The sequence below is a fragment of the Stigmatopora nigra genome, chromosome 2 (genome assembly GCF_051989575.1).
Source record: "Stigmatopora nigra isolate UIUO_SnigA chromosome 2, RoL_Snig_1.1, whole genome shotgun sequence".
Lineage (NCBI taxonomy): Eukaryota > Metazoa > Chordata > Actinopteri > Syngnathiformes > Syngnathidae > Stigmatopora > Stigmatopora nigra.
Genome location: NC_135509.1, coordinates 19,174,047 through 19,197,957, shown reverse-complemented (window position 1 = coordinate 19,197,957; position 23,911 = coordinate 19,174,047). Strand labels below are relative to the sequence as shown.

Below are 23,911 nucleotides of genomic sequence, written 5' to 3'. Positions count from 1 at the left end.
TAGCTCTTAATATTAGCAGTTCCACTTGAACATTACAAGATTGAACCCTAACTTTGCTCTAAAATCAGAAGACATGTCGATGTTACCTTTTTACCACTGTCTTTCAACATCTCACATATACTCCTTTCTTTTTCAAGATCCGGTATTTGAGCAGAATATTTTTTTAAGACATAGGAATTGTATTCCTTTTTTAATGTCCCTTTAGCTAGTTGTTGGTTATGTTTTCAGATGGACCTATCTCTTATTGCCCAGGATCTCTGTGGCGCAATCGGTCAGCGCGCTCGGCTGTTAACCGAGAGGCTGGTGGTTCAAATCCACCCAGAGACGATAACAAGCCTGGCAGAGCAGATGGCTGCTTTTGCGGATCTGTGTGATCAAACCCTCCCGCAAATACAAGATTATTGGGTGGAGCTTGCACATATGACTGAGAGTTGGTTCATTGGTTGAAAGCTTCTTGTCCATTGTACACTCCTGTTGACAATGGCTAATCATTTGGGTCCAGCCAGATAAGACTCAATTACCCTGAGAACTTTACAATTGTCTTTGAGGTAGGAGCTTAAAATGCACTTGGAGGTTTTATTTTTAGAGAATTTAGTTGTGTGATTTGATCTTTTTAATTTTAATGTTCCTGCACGCTAGTGGGTGCTGTGGCTTAGCTGGTCAAAGTGCCTGTCTAGTAAACAGGAGATCCTGGGTTCAACTCCCAGCAGTACCAGATTAGCCCTTCATGCTGCACTGTGTAATAACTAAAAGGTTGCTACAGAGACATATCTCTAGCTCTTAATATTAGCAGTTCCACTTGAACATTACAAGATTGAACCCTAACTTTGCTCTAAAATCAGAAGACATGTCGATTGTTACCTTTTTACCACTGTCTTTCAACATCTCACATATACTCCTTTCTTTTTCAAGATCCGGTATTTGAGCAGAATATTTTTTTAAGACATAAGAATTGTATTCCTTTTTTAATGTCCCTTTAGCTAGTTGTTGGTTATGTTTTCAGATGGACCTATCTCTTATTGCCCAGGGTCTCTGTGGCGCAATCGGTCAGCGCGCTCGGCTGTTAACCAAGAGGCTGGTGGTTCAAATCCACCCAGAGACGATAACAAGCCTGGCAGAGCACATAGTTCCTTTTGAGGATCTGTGTGATCAAACCCTCCTGCAAATACAAGATTATTGGGTGGAGCTTGCACATGTGACTGAGAGTTGGTTCATTGGTTGAAAGCTTCTTGTCCATTGTACACTCCTGTTGACAATGGCTAATCATTTGGGTCCAGCCAGATAACACTCAATTACCCTGAGAACTTTACAATTTGTATTAAGGTAGGAGCTTAAAATGCACTTGGAGGTTTTATTTTTAGAGAATTTAGTTGTGTGATTTGATCTTTTTAATTTTAATGTTCCTGCGCACTAGTCGGTGCTGTGGCTTAGCTGGTCAAAGTGCCTGTCTTGTAAACAGGAGATCCTGGGTTCAACTCCCAGCTGTACCTGATTAGCCCTTCATGCTGCACTGTGTAATAACTAAAAGGTTGCTACAGAGACATATCTCTAGCTCTTAATATTAGCAGTTCCACTTGAACATTACAAGATTGAACCCTAACTTTGCTCTAAAATCAGAAGACATGTCGATGTTACCTTTTTACCACTGTCTTTCAACATCTCACATATACTCCTTTCTTTTTCAAGATCCGGTATTTGAGCAGAATATTTTTTTAAGACATAGGAATTGTATTCCTTTTTAATGTCCCTTTAGCTAGTTGTTGGTTATTTTTTCAGATGGACCTATCTCTTATTGCCCAGGGTCTTTGTGGCGCAATCGGTCAGCGCGCTCGGCTGTTAACCGAGAGGCTGGTGGTTCAAATCCTCCCAGAGACGATAACAAGCCTGGCAGAGCACATAGCTCCTTTTGAGGATCTGTGTGATCAAACCCTCCTGCAAATACAAGATTATTGGGTGGAGCTTGCACATGTGACTGAGAGTTGGTTCATTGGTTGAAAGCTTCTTGTCCATTGTACACTCCTGTTGACAATGGCTAATCATTTGGGTCCAGCCAGATAAGACTCAATTACCCTGAGAACTTTACAATTGTCTTTAAGGTAGGAGCTTAAAATGCACTTGGAGGTTTTATTTTTAGAGAATTTAGTTGTGTGATTTGATCTTTTTAATGTTAATGTTCCTGCGCACTAGTCGGTGCTGTGGCTTAGCTGGTCAAAGTGCCTGTCTTGTAAACAGGAGATCCTGGGTTCAACTCCCAGCAGTACCTGATTAGCCCTTCATGCTGCACTGTGTAATAACTAAAAGGTTGCTACAGAGACATATCTCTAGGTCTTAATATTAGCAGTTCCACTTGAACATTACAAGATTGAACCCTAACTTTGCTCTAAAATCAGAAGACATGTCGATGTTACCTTTTTACCACTGTCTTTCGACATCTCACATATACTCCTTTCTTTTTCAAGATCCGGTATTTGAGCAGAATATTTTTTTAAGACATAGGAATTGTATTCCTTTTTTAATGTCCCTTTAGCTAGTTGTTGGTTATTTTTTCAGATGGACCTATCTCTTATTGCCCAGGGTCTCTGTGGCGCAATCGGTCAGCGCGCTCGACTGGTTACCGAGAGGCTGGTGGTTCAAATCCACCCAGAGACGATAACAAGCCTGGCAGAGCACATAGCTGCTTATGAGGAGATGTGTGATCAAACCCTCCCGCAAACACAAGATTATTGGGTGGAGCTTGCACATGTGACTGAGAGTTGGTTCATTGGTTGAAAGCTTCTTGTCCATTGTACACTCCTGTTGACAATGGCTAATCATTTGGGTCCAGCCAGATAAGACTCAATTACCCTGAAAACTTTACAATTGTCTTTGAGGTAGGAGCTTAAAATGCACTTGGAGCTTTTATTTTTTAGAGAATTTAGTTGTGTGATTTGATATTTTTAATTTTAATGTTCCTGAACACTAGTGGGTGCTGTGGCTTAGCTGGTCAAAGTGCCTGTCTAGTAAACAGGAGATCCTGGGTTCAACTCCCAGCAGTACCTGATTAGCCTTTCATGCTGCACTGTGTAACATACCTGTCAACTGGTACGTTCTCGCCGTAATTGGTACAACTGAAAGCCCATTTTTATATTGGTACGCTGTACACATGAAAATGGTACGCTAAACGGTGATTTTGAGAAAAAAAAATAAATTAAGGCACTTTCTAGCCATTTTTCACCATCCGCCATTGTTTCTTCCCGGAAACGCATGTCTGCCAAGTGATATATGTACCGGCGCCTCTGATTGGCTAAAAAAAAAAGATCATGATAAACATTTCGTTTTGTAACACTTTCACCATGTGATTTCCGTTTCCTGTTCCCTTGTTTATGTTTACTTTCATGTTTATGTCTACTTGTTGTTCGTGATTTTTTACAAAAAAGTAAAGTGGTAAGATTTTCCATGTATTTATACATATATGTAAGGGCGAAAACAAAATTTGGTAAGATCACAAATGGTTCGAGGTTGACAGGTATGGTGTAAAAACAAAAACGTTGCTACAGAGACATATCTCTAGCTCTTAATATTAGTAGTTCCACTTGATTATTACAAGATTGAACCGTAACTTTGCTCTAAAATCAGAAGACATGTAGATGTTACCTTTTTACCACTGTCTTTCAACATCTCACATATACTCCTTTCTTTTTCAAGATCCGGTATTTGAGCAGAATATTTTTTTAAGACATAGGAATTGTATTCCTTTTTTAATGTCCCTTTAGCTAGTTGTTGGTTATTTTTTCAGATGGACCTATCTCGTATTGCCCAGGGTCTCTCTGGCGCAATCGGTCAGCGCGCTTGGCTGTTAACCGAGAGGCTGGTGGTTCAAATCTACCCAGAGACGATAACAAGCCTGGCAGAGCACATAGCTGCTTTTGAGGATCTGTGTGATCAAACCCTCCCGCAAATACAAGATTATTGGGTGGAGCTTGCACATGTGACTGAGAGTTGGTTCATTGATTGAAAGCTTCTTGTCCATTGTACACTCCTGTTGACAATGGCTAATCATTTGGGTCCAGCCAGATAAGACTCAATTACCCTGAGAACTTTACAATTGTCTTTGAGGTAGGAGCTTAAAATGCACTTGGAGGTTTTATTTTTAGAGAATTTAGTTGTGTGATTTGATCTTTTTAATTTTAATGTTCCTGCACACTAGTGGGTGCTGTGGCTTAGCTGGTCAAAGTGCCTGTCTAGTAAACAGGAGATCCTGGGTTCAACTCCCAGCAGTACCTGATTAGCCCTTCATGCTGCACTGTGTAATAACTAAAAGGTTGCTACAGAGACATATCTCTAGCTCTTAATATTAGCAGTTCCACTTGAACATTACAAGATTGAACCCTAACTTTGCTCTAAAATCAGAAGACATGTCGATGTTACCTTTTTACCACTGTCTTTCAACATCTCACATATACTCCTTTCTTTTTCAAGATCCGGTATTTGAGCAGAATATTTTTTTAAGACATAGGAATTGTATTCCTTTTTTAATGTCCCTTTAGCTAGTTGTTGGTTATGTTTTCAGATGGACCTATCTCTTATTGCCCAGGATCTCTGTGGCGCAATCGGTCAGCGCGCTCGGCTGTTAACCGAGAGGCTGGTGGTTCAAATCCACCCAGAGACGATAACAAGCCTGGCAGAGCAGATGGCTGCTTTTGCGGATCTGTGTGATCAAACCCTCCCGCAAATACAAGATTATTGGGTGGAGCTTGAACATATGACTGAGAGTTGGTTCATTGGTTGAAAGCTTCTTGTCCATTGTACACTCCTGTTGACAATGGCTAATCATTTGGGTCCAGCCAGATAAGACTCAATTACCCTGAGAACTTTACAATTGTCTTTGAGGTAGGAGCTTAAAATGCACTTGGAGGTTTTATTTTTAGAGAATTTAGTTGTGTGATTTGATCTTTTTAATTTTAATGTTCCTGCGCACTAGTCGGTGCTGTGGCTTAGCTGGTCAAAGTGCCTGTCTTGTAAACAGGAGATCCTGGGTTCAACTCCCAGCTGTACCTGATTAGCCCTTCATGCTGCACTGTGTAATAACTAAAAGGTTGCTACAGAGACATATCTCTAGCTCTTAATATTAGCAGTTCCACTTGAACATTACAAGATTGAACCCTAACTTTGCTCTAAAATCAGAAGACATGTCGATGTTACCTTTTTACCACTGTCTTTCAACATCTCACATATACTCCTTTCTTTTTCAAGATCCGGTATTTGAGCAGAATATTTTTTTAAGACATAGGAATTGTATTCCTTTTTTAATGTCCCTTTAGCTAGTTGTTGGTTATTTTTTCAGATGGACCTATCTCTTATTGCCCAGGGTCTTTGTGGCGCAATCGGTCAGCGCGCTCGGCTGTTAACCGAGAGGCTGGTGGTTCAAATCCACCCAGAGACGATAACAAGCCTGGCAGAGCACATAGCTGCTTTTGAGGAGATGTGTGATCAAACCCTCCCGCAAACACAAGATTATTGGGTGGAGCTTGCACATGTGACTGAGAGTTGGTTCATTGGTTGAAAGCTTCTTGTCCATTGTACACTCCTGTTGACAATGGCTAATCATCTGGGTCCAGCCAGATAAGACTCAATTACCCTGAAAACTTTACAATTGTCTTTGAGGTAGGAGCTTAAAATGCACTTGGAGCTTTTATTTTTTAGAGAATTTGTTGTGTGATTTGATATTTTTAATTTTAATGTTCCTGCACACTAGTGGGTGCTGTGGCTTAGCTGGTCAAAGTGCCTGTCAAGTAAACAGGAGATCCTGGGTTCAACTCCCAGCAGTACCTGATTAGCCCTTCATGCTGCACTGTGTAAAAACAAAAACGTTGCTACAGAGACATATCTCTAGCTCTTAATATTAGTAGTTCCACTTGAACATTACAAGATTGAACCGTAACTTTGCTCTAAAATCAGAAGACATGTAGATGTTACCTTTTTACCACTGTCTTTCAACATCTCACATATACTCCTTTCTTTTTCAAGATCCGGTATTTGAGCAGAATATTTTTTTAAGACATAGGAATTGTATTCCTTTTTTAATGTCCCTTTAGCTAGTTGTTGGTTATTTTTTCAGATGGACCTATCTCTTATTGCCCAGGGTCTCTGTGGTGCAATCGGTCAGCGCGCTTGGCTGTTAACCGAGAGGCTGGTGGTTCAAATCTACCCAGAGACGATAACAAGCCTGGCAGAGCACATAGCTGCTTTTGAGGATCTGTGTGATCAAACCCTCCCGCAAATACAAGATTATTGGGTGGAGCTTGCACATATGACTGAGAGTTGGTTCATTGGTTGAAAGCTTCTTGTCCATTGTACACTCCTGTTGACAATGGCTAATCATTTGGGTCCAGCCACATAAGACTCAATTACCCTGAGAACTTTACAATTGTCTTTGAGGTAGGAGCTTAAAATGCACTTGGAGGTTTTATTTTTAGAGAATTTAGTTGTGTGATTTGATCTTTTTAATTTTAATGTTCCTGCACACTAGCCGGTGCTGTGGCTTAGCTGGTCAAAGTGCCTGTCTAGTAAACAGGAGATCCTGGGTTCAACTCCCAGCAGTACCTGATTAGCCCTGCATGCTGCACTGTGTAAAAACAAAAATGTTGCTACAGAGACATATCTCTAGCTCTTAGTATTAGTAGTTCCACTTGAACATTACAAGATTGAACCCTAACTTTGCTCTAAAATCAGAAGACATGTCGATGTTACCTTTTTACCACTGTCTTTCAACATCTCACATATACTCCTTTCTTTTTCAAGATCCGGTATTTGAGCAGAATATTTTTTTAAGACATAGGAATTGTATTCCTTTTTTAAAGTCCCTTTAGCTAGTTGTTGGTTGTTTTTTCAGATGGACCTATCTCTTATTGCCCAGGGTCTCTGTGGCGCAATCGGTCAGCGCGCTCGGCTGTTAACCGAGAGGCTGGTGGTTCAAATCCACCCAGAGACGATAACAAGCCTGGCAGAGCACATGGCTGCTTTTGAGGATCTGTGTGATCAAACCCTCCCGCAAATACAAGATTATTGGGTGGAGCTTGCACATATGACTGAGAGTTGGTTCATTGGTTGAAAGCTTCTTGTCCATTGTACACTCCTGTTGACAATGGCTAATCATTTGGGTCCAGCCAGATAAGACTCAATTACCCTGAGAACTTTACAATTGTCTTTGAGGTAGGAGCTTAAAATGCACTTGAAACTTTTATTTTTTAGAGAATTTAGTTGTGTGATTTGATCTTTTTAATTTTAATGTTCCTGCACGCTAGTGGGTGCTGTGGCTTAGCTGGTCAAAGTGCCTGTCTAGTAAACAGGAGATCCTGGGTTCAACTCCCAGCAGTACCTGATTAGCCCTTCATGCTGCACTGTGTAATAACTAAAAGGTTGCTACAGAGACATATCTCTAGCTCTTAATATTAGCAGTTCCACTTGAACATTACAAGATTGAACCCTAACTTTGCTCTAAAATCAGAAGACATGTCGATGTTACCTTTTTACCACTGTCTTTCAACATCTCACATATACTCCTTTCTTTTTCAAGATCCGGTATTTGAGCAGAATATTTTTTTAAGACATAGGAATTGTATTCCTTTTTTAATGTCCCTTTAGCTAGTTGTTGGTTATGTTTTCAGATGGACCTATCTCTTATTGCCCAGGGTCTCTGTGGCGCAATCGGTCAGCGCGCTCGGCTGTTAACCGAGAGGCTGGTGGTTCAAATCCACCCAGAGACGATAACAAGCCTGGCAGTGCACATAGCTGCTTTTGAGGATCTGTATGATCAAACCCTCCTGCAAATACAAGATTATTGGGTGGAGCTTGCACATGTGACTGAGAGTTGGTTCATTGGTTGAAAGCTTCTTGTCCATTGTACACTCCTGTTGACAATGGCTAATCATTTGGGTCCAGCCAGATAAGACTCAATTACCCTGAGAACTTTACAATTGTCTTTGAGGTAGGAGCTTAAAATGCACTCGGAGGTTTTATTTTTAGAGAATTTAGTTGTGTGATTTGATCTTTTTAATTTTAATGTTCCTGCACACTAGTCGGTGCTGTGGCTTAGCTGGTCAAAGTACCTGTCTTGTAATCAGGTGATCCTGGGTTCAACTCCGTGCAGTACCTGATTAGCCCTTCATGCTGCATTGTGTAATAACCAAAAGGTTGCTACAGAGACATATCTCTATCTCTTAATATTAGTAGTTCCACTTGAACATTACAAGATTGAACCCTAACTTTGCTCTAAAATCAGAAGACATGTCGATGTTACCTTTTTACCACTGTTTTTCAACATCTCACATATACTCCTTTCTTTTTCAAGATCCGGTATTTGAGCAGAATATTTTTTTAAGACATAGGAATTGTATTCCTTTTTTAATATCCCTTTAGCTAGTTGTTGGTTATTTTTTCAGATGGACCTATCTCTTATTGCCCAGGGTCTCTGTGGCGCAATCGGTCAGCGCGCTCGGCTGTTAACCGAGAGGCTGGTGGTTCAAATCCACCCAGAGACGATAACAAGCCTGGCAGTGCACATAGCTGCTTTTAAGGATCTATATGATCAAACCCTCCTGCAAATACAAGATTATTGGGTGGAGCTTGCACATGTGACTGAGAGTTGGTTCATTGGTTGAAAGCTTCTTGTCCATTGTACACTCCTGTTGACAATGGCTAATCATTTGGGTCCAGCCAGATAAGACTCAATTACCCTGAGAACTTTACAATTGTCTTTAAGGTAGGAGCTTAAAATGCACTTGGAGGTTTTATTTTTAGAGAATTTAGTTGTGTGATTTGATCTTTTTAATTTTAATGTTCCTGCGCACTTGTCGGTGCTGTGGCTTAGCTGGTCAAAGTGCCTGTCTTGTTAACAGGAGATCCTGGGTTCAACTCCCAGCAGTACCTGATTAGCCCTTCATGCTGCACTGTGTAATAACTAAAAGGTTGCTACAGAGACAATCTCTAGCTCTTAATATTAGCAGTTCCACTTGAACATTACAAGATTGAACCCTAACTTTGCTCTAAAATCAGAAGACATGTCGATGTTACCTTTTTACCACTGTCTTTCAACATCTCACATATACTCCTTTCTTTTTCAAGATCCGGTATTTGAGCAGAATATTTTTTTAAGACATAGGAATTGTATTCCTTTTATAATGTCCCTTTAGCTAGTTGTTGGTTGTTTTTTCAGATGGACCTATCTCTTATTGCCCAGGGTCTCTGTGGCGCAATCGGTCAGCGCGCTCGGCTGTTAACCGAGAGGCTGGTGTTTCAAATCCACCCAGAGACGATAACAAGCCTGGCAGAGCACATGGCTGCTTTTGAGGATCTGTGTGATCAAACCCTCCCGCAAATACAAGATTATTGGGTGGAGCTTGCACATATGACTGAGAGTTGGTTCATTGGTTGAAAGCTTCTTGTCCATTGTACACTCCTGTTGACAATGGCTAATCATTTGGGTCCAGCCAGATAAGACTCAATTACCCTGAGAACTTTACAATTGTCTTTGAGGTAGGAGCTTAAAATGCACTTGAAACTTTTATTTTTTAGAGAATTTAGTTGTGTGATTAGATCTTTTTAATTTTAATGTTCCTGGACGCTAGTGGGTGCTGTGGCTTAGCTGGTCAAAGTGCCTGTCTAGTAAACAGGAGATCCTGGGTTCAACTCCCAGCAGTACCTGATTAGCCCTTCATGCTGCACTGTGTAATAACTAAAAGGTTGCTACAGAGACATATCTCTAGCTCTTAATATTAGCAGTTCCACTTGAACATTACAAGATTGAACCCTAACTTTGCTCTAAAATCAGAAGACATGTCGATGTTACCTTTTTACCACTGTCTTTCAACATCTCACATATACTCCTTTCTTTTTCAAGATCCGGTATTTGAGCAGAATATTTTTTTAAGACATAGGAATTGTATTCCTTTTTTAATGTCCCTTTAGCTAGTTGTTGGTTATGTTTTCAGATGGACCTATCTCTTATTGCCCAGGGTCTCTGTGGCGCAATCGGTCAGCGCGCTCGGCTGTTAACCGAGAGGCTGGTGGTTCAAATCCACCCAGAGACGATAACAAGCCTGGCAGTGCACATAGCTGCTTTTGAGGATCTGTATGATCAAACCCTCCTGCAAATACAAGATTATTGGGTGGAGCTTGCACATGTGACTGAGAGTTGGTTCATTGGTTGAAAGCTTCTTGTCCATTGTACACTCCTGTTGACAATGGCTAATCATTTGGGTCCAGCCAGATAAGACTCAATTACCCTGAGAACTTTACAATTGTCTTTGAGGTAGGAGCTTAAAATGCACTCGGAGGTTTTATTTTTAGAGAATTTAGTTGTGTGATTTGATCTTTTTAATTTTAATGTTCCTGCACACTAGTCGGTGCTGTGGCTTAGCTGGTCAAAGTACCTGTCTTGTAATCAGGTGATTCTGGGTTCAACTCCGTGCAGTACCTGATTAGCCCTTCATGCTGCATTGTGTAATAACCAAAAGGTTGCTACAGAGACATATCTCTAGCTCTTAATATTAGTAGTTCCACTTGAACATTACAAGATTGAACCCTAACTTTGCTCTAAAATCAGAAGACATGTCGATGTTACCTTTTTACCACTGTTTTTCAACATCTCACATATACTCCTTTCTTTTTCAAGATCCGGTATTTGAGCAGAATATTTTTTTAAGACATAGGAATTGTATTCCTTTTTTAATGTCCCTTTAGCTAGTTGTTGGTTATTTTTTCAGATGGACCTATCTCTTATTGCCCAGGGTCTCTGTGGCGCAATCGGTCAGCGCGCTCGGCTGTTAACCGAGAGGCTGGTGGTTCAAATCCACCCAGAGACGATAACAAGCCTGGCAGTGCACATAGCTGCTTTTAAGGATCTGTATGATCAAACCCTCCTGCAAATACAAGATTATTGGGTGGAGCTTGCACATGTGACTGAGAGTTGGTTCATTGGTTGAAAGCTTCTTGTCCATTGTACACTCCTGTTGACAATGGCTAATCATTTGGGTCCAGCCAGATAAGACTCAATTACCCTGAGAACTTTACAATTGTCTTTAAGGTAGGAGCTTAAAATGCACTTGGAGGTTTTATTTTTAGAGAATTTAGTTGTGTGATTTGATCTTTTTAATTTTAATGTTCCTGCACACTTGTCGGTGCTGTGGCTTAGCTGGTCAAAGTGCCTGTATTGTAAACAGGAGATCCTGGGTTCAACTCCCAGCAGTACCTGATTAGCCCTTCATGCTGCACTGTGTAATAACTAAAAGGTTGCTACAGAGACAATCTCTAGCTCTTAATATTAGCAGTTCCACTTGAACATTACAAGATTGAACCCTAACTTTGCTCTAAAATCAGAAGACATGTCGATGTTACCTTTTTACCACTGTCTTTCAACATCTCACATATACTCCTTTCTTTTTCAAGATCCGGTATTTGAGCAGAATATTTTTTTAAGACATAGGAATTGTATTCCTTTTATAATGTCCCTTTAGCTAGTTGTTGGTTGTTTTTTCAGATGGACCTATCTCTTATTGCCCAGGGTCTCTGTGGCGCAATCGGTCAGCGCGCTCGGCTGTTAACCGAGAGGCTGGTGTTTCAAATCCACCCAGAGACGATAACAAGCCTGGCAGAGCACATGGCTGCTTTTGAGGATCTGTGTGATCAAACCCTCCCGCAAATACAAGATTATTGGGTGGAGCTTGCACATATGACTGAGAGTTGGTTCATTGGTTGAAAGCTTCTTGTCCATTGTACACTCCTGTTGACAATGGCTAATCATTTGGGTCCAGCCAGATAAGACTCAATTACCCTGAGAACTTTACAATTGTCTTTGAGGTAGGAGCTTAAAATGCACTTGAAACTTTTATTTTTTAGAGAATTTAGTTGTGTGATTTGATCTTTTTAATTTTAATGTTCCTGCACGCTAGTGGGTGCTGTGGCTTAGCTGGTCAAAGTGCCTGTCTAGTGAACAGGAGATCCTGGGTTCAACTCCCAGCAGTACCTGATTAGCCCTTCATGCTGCACTGTGTAATAACTAAAAGGTTGCTACAGAGACATATCTCTAGCTCTTAATATTTGCAGTTCCACTTGAACATTACAAGATTGAACCCTAACTTTGCTCTAAAATCAGAAGACATGTCAATGTTACCTTTTTACCACTGTCTTTCAACATCTCACATATACTCCTTTCTTTTTCAAGATCCGGTATTTGAGCAGAATATTTTTTTAAGACATAGGAATTGTATTCCTTTTTTAATGTCCCTTTAGCTAGTTGTTGGTTATGTTTTCAGATGGACCTATCTCTTATTGCCCAGGGTCTCTGTGGCGCAATCGGTCAGCGCGCTCGGCTGTTAACCGAGAGGCTGGTGGTTCAAATCCACCCAGAGACGATAACAAGCCTGGCAGTGCACATAGCTGCTTTTGAGGATCTGTATGATCAAACCCTCCTGCAAATACAAGATTATTGGGTGGAGCTTGCACATGTGACTGAGAGTTGGTTCATTGGTTGAAAGCTTCTTGTCCATTGTACACTCCTGTTGACAATGGCTAATCATTTGGGTCCAGCCAGATAAGACTCAATTACCCTGAGAACTTTACAATTGTCTTTGAGGTAGGAGCTTAAAATGCACTCGGAGGTTTTATTTTTAGAGAATTTAGTTGTGTGATTTGATCTTTTTAATTTTAATGTTCCTGCACACTAGTCGGTGCTGTGGCTTAGCTGGTCAAAGTACCTGTCTTGTAATCAGGTGATCCTGGGTTCAACTCCGTGCAGTACCTGATTAGCCCTTCATGCTGCATTGTGTAATAACTAAAAGGTTGCTACAGAGACATATCTCTAGCTCTTAGTATTAGTAGTTCCACTTGAACATTACAAGATTGAACCCTAACTTTGCTCTAAAATCAGAAGACATGTCGATGTTACCTTTTTACCACTGTTTTTCAACATCTCACATATACTCCTTTCTTTTTCAAGATCCGGTATTTGAGCAGAATATTTTTTTAAGACATAGGAATTGTATTCCTTTTTTAATATCCCTTTAGCTAGTTGTTGGTTATTTTTTCAGATGGACCTATCTCTTATTGCCCAGGGTCTCTGTGGCGCAATCGGTCAGCGCGCTCGGCTGTTAACCGAGAGGCTGGTGGTTCAAATCCACCCAGAGACGATAACAAGCCTGGCAGAGCACATGGCTGCTTTTGAGGATCTGTGTGATCAAACCCTCCCGCAAATACAAGATTATTGGGTGGAGCTTGCACATATGACTGAGAGTTGGTTCATTGGTTGAAAGCTTCTTGTCCATTGTACACTCCTGTTGACAATGGCTAATCATTTGGGTCCAGCCAGATAAGACTCAATTACCCTGAGAACTTTACAATTGTCTTTGAGGTAGGAGCTTAAAATGCACTTGGAGGTTTTATTTTTAGAGAATTTAGTTGTGTGATTTGATCTTTTTAATTTTAATGTTGCTGCACGCTAGTGGGTGCTGTGGCTTAGCTGGTCAAAGTGCCTGTCTAGTAAACAGGAGATCCTGGGTTCAACTCCCAGCAGTACCTGATTAGCCCTTCATGCTGCACTGTGTAATAACTAAAAGGTTGCTACAGAGACATATCTCTACCTCTTAATATTAGCAGTTCCACTTGAACATTACAAGATTGAACCCTAACTTTGCTCTAAAATCAGAAGACATGTCGATTGTTACCTTTTTACCACTGTCTTTCAACATCTCACATATACTCCTTTCTTTTTCAAGATCCGGTATTTGAGCAGAATATTTTTTTAAGACATAAGAATTGTATTCCTTTTTTAATGTCCCTTTAGCTAGTTGTTGGTTATGTTTTCAGATGGACCTATCTCTTATTGCCCAGGGTCTCTGTGGCGCAATCGGTCAGCGCGCTCGGCTGTTAACCGAGAGGCTGGTGGTTCAAATCCACCCAGAGACGATAACAAGCCTGGCAGAGCACATAGCTCCTTTTGAGGATCTGTGTGATCAAACCCTCCTGCAAATACAAGATTATTGGGTGGAGCTTGCACATGTGACTGAGAGTTGGTTCATTGGTTGAAAGCTTCTTGTCCATTGTACACTCCTGTTGACAATGGCTAATCATTTGGGTCCAGCCAGATAACACTCAATTACCCTGAGAACTTTACAATTTGTATTAAGGTAGGAGCTTAAAATGCACTTGGAGGTTTTATTTTTAGAGAATTTAGTTGTGTGATTTGATCTTTTTAATTTTAATGTTCCTGCGTACTAGTCGGTGCTGTGGCTTAGCTGGTCAAAGTGCCTGTCTAGTAAACAGGAGATCCTGGGTTCAACTCCCAGCAGTACCTGATTAGCCCTTCATGCTGCACTGTGTAATAACTAAAAGGTTGCTACAGAGACATATCTCTAGCTCTTAATATTAGCAGTTCCACTTGAACATTACAAGATTGAACCCTAACTTTGCTCTAAAATCAGAAGACATGTCGATGTTACCTTTTTACCACTGTCTTTCAACATCTCACATATACTCCTTTCTTTTTCAAGATCCGGTATTTGAGCAGAATATTTTTTTAAGACATAGGAATTGTATTCCTTTTTTAATGTCCCTTTAGCTAGTTGTTGGTTATTTTTTCAGATGGACCTATCTCTTATTGCCCAGGGTCTCTGTGGCGCAATCGGTCAGCGCGCTCGGCTGTTAACCGAGAGGCTGGTGGTTCAAATCCACCCAGAGACGATAACAAGCCTGGCAGAGCACATAGCTGCTTTTGAGGAGATGTGTGATCAAACCCTCCCGCAAACATCAAGATTATTGGGTGGAGCTTGCACATGTGACTGAGAGTTGGTTCATTGGTTGAAAGCTTCTTGTCCATTGTACACTCCTGTTGACAATGGCTAATCATTTGGGTCCAGCCAGATAAGACTCAATTACCCTGAAAACTTTACAATTGTCTTTGAGGTAGGAGCTTAAAATGTACTTGGAGCTTTTATTTTTTAGAGAATTTAGTTGTGTGATTTGATATTTTTAATTTTAATGTTCCTGCACACTAGTGGGTGCTGTGGCTTAGCTGGTCAAAGTGCCTGTCAAGTAAACAGGAGATCCTGGGTTCAACTCCCAGCAGTACCTGATTAGCCCTTCATGCTGCACTGTGTAAAAACAAAAACGTTGCTACAGAGACATATCTCTAGCTCTTAATATTAGTAGTTCCACTTGAACATTACAAAATTGAACCGTAACTTTGCTCTAAAATCAGAAGACATGTAGATGTTACCTTTTTACCACTGTCTTTCAACATCTCACATATACTCCTTTCTTTTTCAAGATCCGGTATTTGAGCAGAATATTTTTTTAAGACATAGGAATTGTATTCCTTTTTTAATGTCCCTTTAGCTAGTTGTTGGTTATTTTTTCAGATGGACCTATCTCTTATTGCCCAGGGTCTCTGTGGTGCAATCGGTCAGCGCGCTTGGCTGTAAACCGAGAGGCTGGTGGTTCAAATCTACCCAGAGACGATAACAAGCCTGGCAGAGCACATAGCTGCTTTTGAGGATCTGTGTGATCAAACCCTCCCGCAAATACAAGATTATTGGGTGGAGCTTGCACATATGACTGAGAGTTGGTTCATTGGTTGTAAGCTTCTTGTCCATTGTACACTCCTGTTGACAATGGCTAATCATTTGGGTCCAGCCAGATAAGACTCAATTACCCTGAGAACTTTACAATTGTCTTTGAGGTAGGAGCTTAAAATGCACTTGGAGGTTTTATTTTTAGAGAATTTAGTTGTGTGATTTGATCTTTTTAATTTTAATGTTCCTGCACACTAGCCGGTGCTGTGGCTTAGCTGGTCAAAGTGCCTGTCTAGTAAACAGGAGATCCTGGGTTCAACTCCCAGCAGTACCTGATTAGCCCTGCATGCTGCACTGTGTAAAAACAAAAATGTTGCTACAGAGACATATCTCTAGCTCTTAGTATTAGTAGTTCCACTTGAACATTACAAGATTGAACCCTAACTTTGCTCTAAAATCAGAAGACATGTCGATGTTACCTTTTTACCACTGTCTTTCAACATCTCACATATACTCCTTTCTTTTCAAGATCCGGTATTTGAGCAGAATATTTTTTTAAGACATAGGAATTGTATTCCTTTTTTAAAGTCCCTTTAGCTAGTTGTTGGTTGTTTTTTCAGATGGACCTATCTCTTATTGCCCAGGGTCTCTGTGGCGCAATCGGTCAGCGCGCTCAGCTGTTAACCGAGAGGCTGGTGGTTCAAATCCACCCAGAGACGATAACAAGCCTGGCAGAGCACATGGCTGCTTTTGAGGATCTGTGTGATCAAACCCTCCCGCAAATACAAGATTATTGGGTGGAGCTTGCACATATGACTGAGAGTTGGTTCATTGGTTGAAAGCTTCTTGTCCATTGTACACTCCTGTTGACAATGGCTAATCATTTGGGTCCAGCCAGATAAGACTCAATTACCCTGAGAACTTTACAATTGTCTTTGAGGTAGGAGCTTAAAATGCACTTGAAACTTTTATTTTTTAGAGAATTTAGTTGTGTGATTTGATCTTTTTAATTTTAATGTTCCTGCACGCTAGTGGGTGCTGTGGCTTAGCTGGTCAAAGTACCTGTCTTGTAATCAGGTGATCCTGGGTTCAACTCCGTGCAGTACCTGATTAGCCCTTCATGCTGCATTGTGTAATAACTAAAAGGTTGCTACAGAGACATATCTCTAGCTCTTAATATTAGTAGTTCCACTTGAACATTACAAGATTGAACCCTAACTTTGCTCTAAAATCAGAAGACATGTCGATGTTACCTTTTTACCACTGTCTTTCAACATCTCACATATACTCCTTTCTTTTTCAAGATCCGGTATTTGAGCAGAATATTTTTTTAAGACATAGGAATTGTATTCCTTTTATAATGTCCCTTTAGCTAGTTGTTGGTTGTTTTTTCAGATGGACCTATCTCTTATTGCCCAGGGTCTCTGTGGCGCAATCGGTCAGCGCGCTCGGCTGTTAACCGAGAGGCTGGTGTTTCAAATCCACCCAGAGACGATAACAAGCCTGGCAGAGCACATGGCTGCTTTTGAGGATCTGTGTGATCAAACCCTCCCGCAAATACAAGATTATTGGGTGGAGCTTGCACATATGACTGAGAGTTGGTTCATTGGTTGAAAGCTTCTTGTCCATTGTACACTCCTGTTGACAATGGCTAATCATTTGGGTCCAGCCAGATAAGACTCAATTACCCTGAGAACTTTACAATTGTCTTTGAGGTAGGAGCTTAAAATGCACTTGAAACTTTTATTTTTTAGAGAATTTAGTTGTGTGATTTGATCTTTTTAATTTTAATGTTCCTGCACGCTAGTGGGTGCTGTGGCTTAGCTGGTCAAAGTGCCTGTCTAGTGAACAGGAGATCCTGGGTTCAACTCCCAGCAGTACCTGATTAGCCCTTCATGCTGCACTGTGTAATAACTAAAAGGTTGCTACAGAGACATATCTCTAGCTCTTAATATTTGCAGTTCCACTTGAACATTACAAGATTGAACCCTAACTTTGCTCTAAAATCAGAAGACATGTCAATGTTACCTTTTTACCACTGTCTTTCAACATCTCACATATACTCCTTTCTTTTTCAAGATCCGGTATTTGAGCAGAATATTTTTTTAAGACATAGGAATTGTATTCCTTTTTTAATGTCCCTTTAGCTAGTTGTTGGTTATGTTTTCAGATGGACCTATCTCTTATTGCCCAGGGTCTCTGTGGCGCAATCGGTCAGCGCGCTCGGCTGTTAACCGAGAGGCTGGTGGTTCAAATCCACCCAGAGACGATAACAAGCCTGGCAGTGCACATAGCTGCTTTTGAGGATCTGTATGATCAAACCCTCCTGCAAATACAAGATTATTGGGTGGAGCTTGCACATGTGACTGAGAGTTGGTTCATTGGTTGAAAGCTTCTTGTCCATTGTACACTCCTGTTGACAATGGCTAATCATTTGGGTCCAGCCAGATAAGACTCAATTACCCTGAGAACTTTACAATTGTCTTTGAGGTAGGAGCTTAAAATGCACTCGGAGGTTTTATTTTTAGAGAATTTAGTTGTGTGATTTGATCTTTTTAATTTTAATGTTCCTGCACACTAGTCGGTGCTGTGGCTTAGCTGGTCAAAGTACCTGTCTTGTAATCAGGTGATCCTGGGTTCAACTCCGTGCAGTACCTGATTAGCCCTTCATGCTGCATTGTGTAATAACTAAAAGGTTGCTACAGAGACATATCTCTAGCTCTTAGTATTAGTAGTTCCACTTGAACATTACAAGATTGAACCCTAACTTTGCTCTAAAATCAGAAGACATGTCGATGTTACCTTTTTACCACTGTTTTTCAACATCTCACATATACTCCTTTCTTTTTCAAGATCCGGTATTTGAGCAGAATATTTTTTTAAGACATAGGAATTGTATTCCTTTTTTAATATCCCTTTAGCTAGTTGTTGGTTATTTTTTCAGATGGACCTATCTCTTATTGCCCAGGGTCTCTGTGGCGCAATCGGTCAGCGCGCTCGGCTGTTAACCGAGAGGCTGGTGGTTCAAATCCACCCAGAGACGATAACAAGCCTGGCAGAGCACATGGCTGCTTTTGAGGATCTGTGTGATCAAACCCTCCCGCAAATACAAGATTATTGGGTGGAGCTTGCACATATGACTGAGAGTTGGTTCATTGGTTGAAAGCTTCTTGTCCATTGTACACTCCTGTTGACAATGGCTAATCATTTGGGTCCAGCCAGATAAGACTCAATTACCCTGAGAACTTTACAATTGTCTTTGAGGTAGGAGCTTAAAATGCACTTGGAGGTTTTATTTTTAGAGAATTTAGTTGTGTGATTTGATCTTTTTAATTTTAATGTTGCTGCACGCTAGTGGGTGCTGTGGCTTAGCTGGTCAAAGTGCCTGTCTAGTAAACAGGAGATCCTGGGTTCAACTCCCAGCAGTACCTGATTAGCCCTTCATGCTGCACTGTGTAATAACTAAAAGGTTGCTACAGAGACATATCTCTACCTCTTAATATTAGCAGTTCCACTTGAACATTACAAGATTGAACCCTAACTTTGCTCTAAAATCAGAAGACATGTCGATTGTTACCTTTTTACCACTGTCTTTCAACATCTCACATATACTCCTTTCTTTTTCAAGATCCGGTATTTGAGCAGAATATTTTTTTAAGACATAAGAATTGTATTCCTTTTTTAATGTCCCTTTAGCTAGTTGTTGGTTATGTTTTCAGATGGACCTATCTCTTATTGCCCAGGGTCTCTGTGGCGCAATCGGTCAGCGCGCTCGGCTGTTAACCGAGAGGCTGGTGGTTCAAATCCTCCCAGAGACGATAACAAGCCTGGCAGAGCACATAGCTCCTTTTGAGGATCTGTGTGATCAAACCCTCCTGCAAATACAAGATTATTGGGTGGAGCTTGCACATGTGACTGAGAGTTGGTTCATTGGTTGAAAGCTTCTTGTCCATTGTACACTCCTGTTGACAATGGCTAATCATTTGGGTCCAGCCAGATAACACTCAATTACCCTGAGAACTTTACAATTTGTATTAAGGTAGGAGCTTAAAATGCACTTGGAGGTTTTATTTTTAGAGAATTTAGTTGTGTGATTTGATCTTTTTAATTTTAATGTTCCTGCGTACTAGTCGGTGCTGTGGCTTAGCTGGTCAAAGTGCCTGTCTAGTAAACAGGAGATCCTGGGTTCAACTCCCAGCAGTACCTGATTAGCCCTTCATGCTGCACTGTGTAATAACTAAAAGGTTGCTACAGAGACATATCTCTAGCTCTTAATATTAGCAGTTCCACTTGAACATTACAAGATTGAACCCTAACTTTGCTCTAAAATCAGAAGACATGTCGATGTTACCTTTTTACCACTGTCTTTCAACATCTCACATATACTCCTTTCTTTTTCAAGATCCGGTATTTGAGCAGAATATTTTTTTAAGACATAGGAATTGTATTCCTTTTTTAATGTCCCTTTAGCTAGTTGTTGGTTATTTTTTCAGATGGACCTATCTCTTATTGCCCAGGGTCTCTGTGGCGCAATCGGTCAGCGCGCTCGGCTGTTAACCGAGAGGCTGGTGGTTCAAATCCACCCAGAGACGATAACAAGCCTGGCAGAGCACATAGCTGCTTTTGAGGAGATGTGTGATCAAACCCTCCCGCAAACATCAAGATTATTGGGTGGAGCTTGCACATGTGACTGAGAGTTGGTTCATTGGTTGAAAGCTTCTTGTCCATTGTACACTCCTGTTGACAATGGCTAATCATTTGGGTCCAGCCAGATAAGACTCAATTACCCTGAAAACTTTACAATTGTCTTTGAGGTAGGAGCTTAAAATGTACTTGGAGCTTTTATTTTTTAGAGAATTTAGTTGTGTGATTTGATATTTTTAATTTTAATGTTCCTGCACACTAGTGGGTGCTGTGGCTTAGCTGGTCAAAGTGCCTGTCAAGTAAACAGGAGATCCTGGGTTCAACTCCCAGCAGTACCTGATTAGCCCTTCATGCTGCACTGTGTAAAAACAAAAACGTTGCTACAGAGACATATCTCTAGCTCTTAATATTAGTAGTTCCACTTGAACATTACAAAATTGAACCGTAACTTTGCTCTAAAATCAGAAGACATGTAGATGTTACCTTTTTACCACTGTCTTTCAACATCTCACATATACTCCTTTCTTTTTCAAGATCCGGTATTTGAGCAGAATATTTTTTTAAGACATAGGAATTGTATTCCTTTTTTAATGTCCCTTTAGCTAGTTGTTGGTTATTTTTTCAGATGGACCTATCTCTTATTGCCCAGGGTCTCTGTGGTGCAATCGGTCAGCGCGCTTGGCTGTAAACCGAGAGGCTGGTGGTTCAAATCTACCCAGAGACGATAACAAGCCTGGCAGAGCACATAGCTGCTTTTGAGGATCTGTGTGATCAAACCCTCCCGCAAATACAAGATTATTGGGTGGAGCTTGCACATATGACTGAGAGTTGGTTCATTGGTTGTAAGCTTCTTGTCCATTGTACACTCCTGTTGACAATGGCTAATCATTTGGGTCCAGCCAGATAAGACTCAATTACCCTGAGAACTTTACAATTGTCTTTGAGGTAGGAGCTTAAAATGCACTTGGAGGTTTTATTTTTAGAGAATTTAGTTGTGTGATTTGATCTTTTTAATTTTAATGTTCCTGCACACTAGCCGGTGCTGTGGCTTAGCTGGTCAAAGTGCCTGTCTAGTAAACAGGAGATCCTGGGTTCAACTCCCAGCAGTACCTGATTAGCCCTGCATGCTGCACTGTGTAAAAACAAAAATGTTGCTACAGAGACATATCTCTAGCTCTTAGTATTAGTAGTTCCACTTGAACATTACAAGATTGAACCCTAACTTTGCTCTAAAATCAGAAGACATGTCGATGTTACCTTTTTACCACTGTCTTTCAACATCTCACATATACTCCTTTCTTTTCAAGATCCGGTATTTGAGCAGAATATTTTTTTAAGACATAGGAATTGTATTCCTTTTTAATGTCCCTTTAGCTAGTTGTTGGTTATGTTTTCAGATGGACCTATCGCTTATTGCCCAGGGTCTCTGTGGCGCAATCGGTCAGCGCGCTCGGCTGTTAACCGAGAGGCTGGTGGTTCAAATCCACCCAGAGACGATAACAAGCCTGGCAGTGCACATAGCTGCTTTTGAGGATCTGTATGATCAAACCCTCCTGCAAATACAAGATTATTGGGTGGAGCTTGCACATGTGACTGAGAGTTGGTTCATTGGTTGAAAGCTTCTTGTCCATTGTACACTCCTGTTGACAATGGCTAATCATTTGGGTCCAGCCAGATAAGACTCAATTACCCTGAGAACTTTACAATTGTCTTTGAGGTAGGAGCTTAAAATGCACTCGGAGGTTTTATTTTTAGAGAATTTAGTTGTGTGATTTGATCTTTTTAATTTTAATGTTCCTGCACACTAGTCGGTGCTGTGGCTTAGCTGGTCAAAGTACCTGTCTTGTAATCAGGTGATCCTGGGTTCAACTCCGTGCAGTACCTGATTAGCCCTTCATGCTGCATTGTGTAATAACCAAAAGGTTGCTACAGAGACATATCTCTAGCTCTTAATATTAGTAGTTCCACTTGAACATTACAAGATTGAACCCTAACTTTGCTCTAAAATCAGAAGACATGTCGATGTTACCTTTTTACCACTGTTTTTCAACATCTCACATATACTCCTTTCTTTTTCAAGATCCGGTATTTGAGCAGAATATTTTTTTAAGACATAGGAATTGTATTCCTTTTTTAATGTCCCTTTAGCTAGTTGTTGGTTATTTTTTCAGATGGACCTATCTCTTATTGCCCAGGGTCTCTGTGGCGCAATCGGTCAGCGCGCTCGGCTGTTAACCGAGAGGCTGGTGGTTCAAATCCACCCAGAGACGATAACAAGCCTGGCAGTGCACATAGCTGCTTTTAAGGATCTGTATGATCAAACCCTCCTGCAAATACAAGATTATTGGGTGGAGCTTGCACATGTGACTGAGAGTTGGTTCATTGGTTGAAAGCTTCTTGTCCATTGTACACTCCTGTTGACAATGGCTAATCATTTGGGTCCAGCCAGATAAGACTCAATTACCCTGAGAACTTTACAATTGTCTTTAAGGTAGGAGCTTAAAATGCACTTGGAGGTTTTATTTTTAGAGAATTTAGTTGTGTGATTTGATCTTTTTAATTTTAATGTTCCTGCACACTTGTCGGTGCTGTGGCTTAGCTGGTCAAAGTGCCTGTCTTGTAAACAGGAGATCCTGGGTTCAACTCCCAGCAGTACCTGATTAGCCCTTCATGCTGCACTGTGTAATAACTAAAAGGTTGCTACAGAGACAATCTCTAGCTCTTAATATTAGCAGTTCCACTTGAACATTACAAGATTGAACCCTAACTTTGCTCTAAAATCAGAAGACATGTCGATGTTACCTTTTTACCACTGTCTTTCAACATCTCACATATACTCCTTTCTTTTTCAAGATCCGGTATTTGAGCAGAATATTTTTTTAAGACATAGGAATTGTATTCCTTTTATAATGTCCCTTTAGCTAGTTGTTGGTTGTTTTTTCAGATGGACCTATCTCTTATTGCCCAGGGTCTCTGTGGCGCAATCGGTCAGCGCGCTCGGCTGTTAACCGAGAGGCTGGTGTTTCAAATCCACCCAGAGACGATAACAAGCCTGGCAGAGCACATGGCTGCTTTTGAGGATCTGTGTGATCAAACCCTCCCGCAAATACAAGATTATTGGGTGGAGCTTGCACATATGACTGAGAGTTGGTTCATTGGTTGAAAGCTTCTTGTCCATTGTACACTCCTGTTGACAATGGCTAATCATTTGGGTCCAGCCAGATAAGACTCAATTACCCTGAGAACTTTACAATTGTCTTTGAGGTAGGAGCTTAAAATGCACTTGAAACTTTTATTTTTTAGAGAATTTAGTTGTGTGATTTGATCTTTTTAATTTTAATGTTCCTGCACGCTAGTGGGTGCTGTGGCTTAGCTGGTCAAAGTGCCTGTCTAGTGAACAGGAGATCCTGGGTTCAACTCCCAGCAGTACCTGATTAGCCCTTCATGCTGCACTGTGTAATAACTAAAAGGTTGCTACAGAGACATATCTCTAGCTCTTAATATTTGCAGTTCCACTTGAACATTACAAGATTGAACCCTAACTTTGCTCTAAAATCAGAAGACATGTCAATGTTACCTTTTTACCACTGTCTTTCAACATCTCACATATACTCCTTTCTTTTTCAAGATCCGGTATTTGAGCAGAATATTTTTTTAAGACATAGGAATTGTATTCCTTTTTTAATGTCCCTTTAGCTAGTTGTTGGTTATGTTTTCAGATGGAC

The 23,911-nt window shown here is 40.7% G+C and overlaps 47 non-coding genes across 47 annotated transcripts; all 47 read left to right on the top strand.

Moving 5' to 3' along the window:
* Positions 1-253: 253 nt before the first annotated feature.
* Positions 254-327, top strand: trnan-guu (transfer RNA asparagine (anticodon GUU)). Its single transcript has one exon. It is a non-coding gene; the product is annotated as a tRNA-Asn (tRNA).
* Positions 328-641: 314 nt separating this feature from the next.
* Positions 642-715, top strand: trnat-agu (transfer RNA threonine (anticodon AGU)). Its single transcript has one exon. It is a non-coding gene; the product is annotated as a tRNA-Thr (tRNA).
* A 313-nt stretch (positions 716-1,028) lies between these two features.
* Positions 1,029-1,102, top strand: trnan-guu (transfer RNA asparagine (anticodon GUU)). The gene has a single exon. It is a non-coding gene; the product is annotated as a tRNA-Asn (tRNA).
* A 314-nt stretch (positions 1,103-1,416) lies between these two features.
* Positions 1,417-1,490, top strand: trnat-ugu (transfer RNA threonine (anticodon UGU)). The gene has a single exon. It is a non-coding gene; the product is annotated as a tRNA-Thr (tRNA).
* Positions 1,491-2,189: 699 nt separating this feature from the next.
* On the top strand, positions 2,190-2,263 carry trnat-ugu (transfer RNA threonine (anticodon UGU)). The gene has a single exon. It is a non-coding gene; the product is annotated as a tRNA-Thr (tRNA).
* A 312-nt stretch (positions 2,264-2,575) lies between these two features.
* trnat-ggu (transfer RNA threonine (anticodon GGU)) lies at positions 2,576-2,649 on the top strand. The gene has a single exon. It is a non-coding gene; the product is annotated as a tRNA-Thr (tRNA).
* Positions 2,650-2,964: 315 nt separating this feature from the next.
* Positions 2,965-3,038, top strand: trnat-agu (transfer RNA threonine (anticodon AGU)). Its single transcript has one exon. It is a non-coding gene; the product is annotated as a tRNA-Thr (tRNA).
* A 1,150-nt stretch (positions 3,039-4,188) lies between these two features.
* Positions 4,189-4,262, top strand: trnat-agu (transfer RNA threonine (anticodon AGU)). The gene has a single exon. It is a non-coding gene; the product is annotated as a tRNA-Thr (tRNA).
* Positions 4,263-4,574: 312 nt separating this feature from the next.
* On the top strand, positions 4,575-4,648 carry trnan-guu (transfer RNA asparagine (anticodon GUU)). The gene has a single exon. It is a non-coding gene; the product is annotated as a tRNA-Asn (tRNA).
* Positions 4,649-4,962: 314 nt separating this feature from the next.
* trnat-ugu (transfer RNA threonine (anticodon UGU)) lies at positions 4,963-5,036 on the top strand. The gene has a single exon. It is a non-coding gene; the product is annotated as a tRNA-Thr (tRNA).
* A 312-nt stretch (positions 5,037-5,348) lies between these two features.
* Positions 5,349-5,422, top strand: trnan-guu (transfer RNA asparagine (anticodon GUU)). The gene has a single exon. It is a non-coding gene; the product is annotated as a tRNA-Asn (tRNA).
* Positions 5,423-5,736: 314 nt separating this feature from the next.
* On the top strand, positions 5,737-5,810 carry trnat-agu (transfer RNA threonine (anticodon AGU)). The gene has a single exon. It is a non-coding gene; the product is annotated as a tRNA-Thr (tRNA).
* Positions 5,811-6,510: 700 nt separating this feature from the next.
* trnat-agu (transfer RNA threonine (anticodon AGU)) lies at positions 6,511-6,584 on the top strand. Its single transcript has one exon. It is a non-coding gene; the product is annotated as a tRNA-Thr (tRNA).
* A 312-nt stretch (positions 6,585-6,896) lies between these two features.
* Positions 6,897-6,970, top strand: trnan-guu (transfer RNA asparagine (anticodon GUU)). Its single transcript has one exon. It is a non-coding gene; the product is annotated as a tRNA-Asn (tRNA).
* Positions 6,971-7,285: 315 nt separating this feature from the next.
* trnat-agu (transfer RNA threonine (anticodon AGU)) lies at positions 7,286-7,359 on the top strand. The gene has a single exon. It is a non-coding gene; the product is annotated as a tRNA-Thr (tRNA).
* A 312-nt stretch (positions 7,360-7,671) lies between these two features.
* Positions 7,672-7,745, top strand: trnan-guu (transfer RNA asparagine (anticodon GUU)). The gene has a single exon. It is a non-coding gene; the product is annotated as a tRNA-Asn (tRNA).
* A 700-nt stretch (positions 7,746-8,445) lies between these two features.
* trnan-guu (transfer RNA asparagine (anticodon GUU)) lies at positions 8,446-8,519 on the top strand. Its single transcript has one exon. It is a non-coding gene; the product is annotated as a tRNA-Asn (tRNA).
* Positions 8,520-8,833: 314 nt separating this feature from the next.
* On the top strand, positions 8,834-8,907 carry trnat-ugu (transfer RNA threonine (anticodon UGU)). Its single transcript has one exon. It is a non-coding gene; the product is annotated as a tRNA-Thr (tRNA).
* Positions 8,908-9,607: 700 nt separating this feature from the next.
* On the top strand, positions 9,608-9,681 carry trnat-agu (transfer RNA threonine (anticodon AGU)). The gene has a single exon. It is a non-coding gene; the product is annotated as a tRNA-Thr (tRNA).
* Positions 9,682-9,993: 312 nt separating this feature from the next.
* trnan-guu (transfer RNA asparagine (anticodon GUU)) lies at positions 9,994-10,067 on the top strand. The gene has a single exon. It is a non-coding gene; the product is annotated as a tRNA-Asn (tRNA).
* A 700-nt stretch (positions 10,068-10,767) lies between these two features.
* Positions 10,768-10,841, top strand: trnan-guu (transfer RNA asparagine (anticodon GUU)). The gene has a single exon. It is a non-coding gene; the product is annotated as a tRNA-Asn (tRNA).
* A 314-nt stretch (positions 10,842-11,155) lies between these two features.
* trnat-ugu (transfer RNA threonine (anticodon UGU)) lies at positions 11,156-11,229 on the top strand. The gene has a single exon. It is a non-coding gene; the product is annotated as a tRNA-Thr (tRNA).
* A 700-nt stretch (positions 11,230-11,929) lies between these two features.
* Positions 11,930-12,003, top strand: trnat-agu (transfer RNA threonine (anticodon AGU)). The gene has a single exon. It is a non-coding gene; the product is annotated as a tRNA-Thr (tRNA).
* A 312-nt stretch (positions 12,004-12,315) lies between these two features.
* Positions 12,316-12,389, top strand: trnan-guu (transfer RNA asparagine (anticodon GUU)). Its single transcript has one exon. It is a non-coding gene; the product is annotated as a tRNA-Asn (tRNA).
* Positions 12,390-13,089: 700 nt separating this feature from the next.
* Positions 13,090-13,163, top strand: trnan-guu (transfer RNA asparagine (anticodon GUU)). Its single transcript has one exon. It is a non-coding gene; the product is annotated as a tRNA-Asn (tRNA).
* Positions 13,164-13,477: 314 nt separating this feature from the next.
* On the top strand, positions 13,478-13,551 carry trnat-agu (transfer RNA threonine (anticodon AGU)). The gene has a single exon. It is a non-coding gene; the product is annotated as a tRNA-Thr (tRNA).
* Positions 13,552-13,864: 313 nt separating this feature from the next.
* On the top strand, positions 13,865-13,938 carry trnan-guu (transfer RNA asparagine (anticodon GUU)). The gene has a single exon. It is a non-coding gene; the product is annotated as a tRNA-Asn (tRNA).
* Positions 13,939-14,252: 314 nt separating this feature from the next.
* Positions 14,253-14,326, top strand: trnat-agu (transfer RNA threonine (anticodon AGU)). Its single transcript has one exon. It is a non-coding gene; the product is annotated as a tRNA-Thr (tRNA).
* Positions 14,327-14,638: 312 nt separating this feature from the next.
* On the top strand, positions 14,639-14,712 carry trnan-guu (transfer RNA asparagine (anticodon GUU)). Its single transcript has one exon. It is a non-coding gene; the product is annotated as a tRNA-Asn (tRNA).
* A 316-nt stretch (positions 14,713-15,028) lies between these two features.
* On the top strand, positions 15,029-15,102 carry trnat-agu (transfer RNA threonine (anticodon AGU)). The gene has a single exon. It is a non-coding gene; the product is annotated as a tRNA-Thr (tRNA).
* A 312-nt stretch (positions 15,103-15,414) lies between these two features.
* On the top strand, positions 15,415-15,488 carry trnay-gua (transfer RNA tyrosine (anticodon GUA)). Its single transcript has one exon. It is a non-coding gene; the product is annotated as a tRNA-Tyr (tRNA).
* Positions 15,489-15,802: 314 nt separating this feature from the next.
* trnat-agu (transfer RNA threonine (anticodon AGU)) lies at positions 15,803-15,876 on the top strand. Its single transcript has one exon. It is a non-coding gene; the product is annotated as a tRNA-Thr (tRNA).
* Positions 15,877-16,187: 311 nt separating this feature from the next.
* Positions 16,188-16,261, top strand: trnan-guu (transfer RNA asparagine (anticodon GUU)). The gene has a single exon. It is a non-coding gene; the product is annotated as a tRNA-Asn (tRNA).
* A 1,090-nt stretch (positions 16,262-17,351) lies between these two features.
* trnat-agu (transfer RNA threonine (anticodon AGU)) lies at positions 17,352-17,425 on the top strand. Its single transcript has one exon. It is a non-coding gene; the product is annotated as a tRNA-Thr (tRNA).
* Positions 17,426-17,737: 312 nt separating this feature from the next.
* Positions 17,738-17,811, top strand: trnan-guu (transfer RNA asparagine (anticodon GUU)). Its single transcript has one exon. It is a non-coding gene; the product is annotated as a tRNA-Asn (tRNA).
* A 700-nt stretch (positions 17,812-18,511) lies between these two features.
* Positions 18,512-18,585, top strand: trnan-guu (transfer RNA asparagine (anticodon GUU)). Its single transcript has one exon. It is a non-coding gene; the product is annotated as a tRNA-Asn (tRNA).
* A 314-nt stretch (positions 18,586-18,899) lies between these two features.
* Positions 18,900-18,973, top strand: trnat-agu (transfer RNA threonine (anticodon AGU)). The gene has a single exon. It is a non-coding gene; the product is annotated as a tRNA-Thr (tRNA).
* Positions 18,974-19,286: 313 nt separating this feature from the next.
* trnan-guu (transfer RNA asparagine (anticodon GUU)) lies at positions 19,287-19,360 on the top strand. The gene has a single exon. It is a non-coding gene; the product is annotated as a tRNA-Asn (tRNA).
* A 314-nt stretch (positions 19,361-19,674) lies between these two features.
* trnat-agu (transfer RNA threonine (anticodon AGU)) lies at positions 19,675-19,748 on the top strand. Its single transcript has one exon. It is a non-coding gene; the product is annotated as a tRNA-Thr (tRNA).
* Positions 19,749-20,060: 312 nt separating this feature from the next.
* On the top strand, positions 20,061-20,134 carry trnan-guu (transfer RNA asparagine (anticodon GUU)). The gene has a single exon. It is a non-coding gene; the product is annotated as a tRNA-Asn (tRNA).
* Positions 20,135-20,450: 316 nt separating this feature from the next.
* Positions 20,451-20,524, top strand: trnat-agu (transfer RNA threonine (anticodon AGU)). Its single transcript has one exon. It is a non-coding gene; the product is annotated as a tRNA-Thr (tRNA).
* Positions 20,525-20,836: 312 nt separating this feature from the next.
* On the top strand, positions 20,837-20,910 carry trnay-gua (transfer RNA tyrosine (anticodon GUA)). The gene has a single exon. It is a non-coding gene; the product is annotated as a tRNA-Tyr (tRNA).
* Positions 20,911-21,224: 314 nt separating this feature from the next.
* trnat-agu (transfer RNA threonine (anticodon AGU)) lies at positions 21,225-21,298 on the top strand. Its single transcript has one exon. It is a non-coding gene; the product is annotated as a tRNA-Thr (tRNA).
* Positions 21,299-21,608: 310 nt separating this feature from the next.
* On the top strand, positions 21,609-21,682 carry trnan-guu (transfer RNA asparagine (anticodon GUU)). The gene has a single exon. It is a non-coding gene; the product is annotated as a tRNA-Asn (tRNA).
* A 700-nt stretch (positions 21,683-22,382) lies between these two features.
* On the top strand, positions 22,383-22,456 carry trnan-guu (transfer RNA asparagine (anticodon GUU)). Its single transcript has one exon. It is a non-coding gene; the product is annotated as a tRNA-Asn (tRNA).
* Positions 22,457-22,770: 314 nt separating this feature from the next.
* trnat-ugu (transfer RNA threonine (anticodon UGU)) lies at positions 22,771-22,844 on the top strand. Its single transcript has one exon. It is a non-coding gene; the product is annotated as a tRNA-Thr (tRNA).
* Positions 22,845-23,544: 700 nt separating this feature from the next.
* On the top strand, positions 23,545-23,618 carry trnat-agu (transfer RNA threonine (anticodon AGU)). Its single transcript has one exon. It is a non-coding gene; the product is annotated as a tRNA-Thr (tRNA).
* The last annotated feature ends 293 nt before the right edge of the window (positions 23,619-23,911 follow it).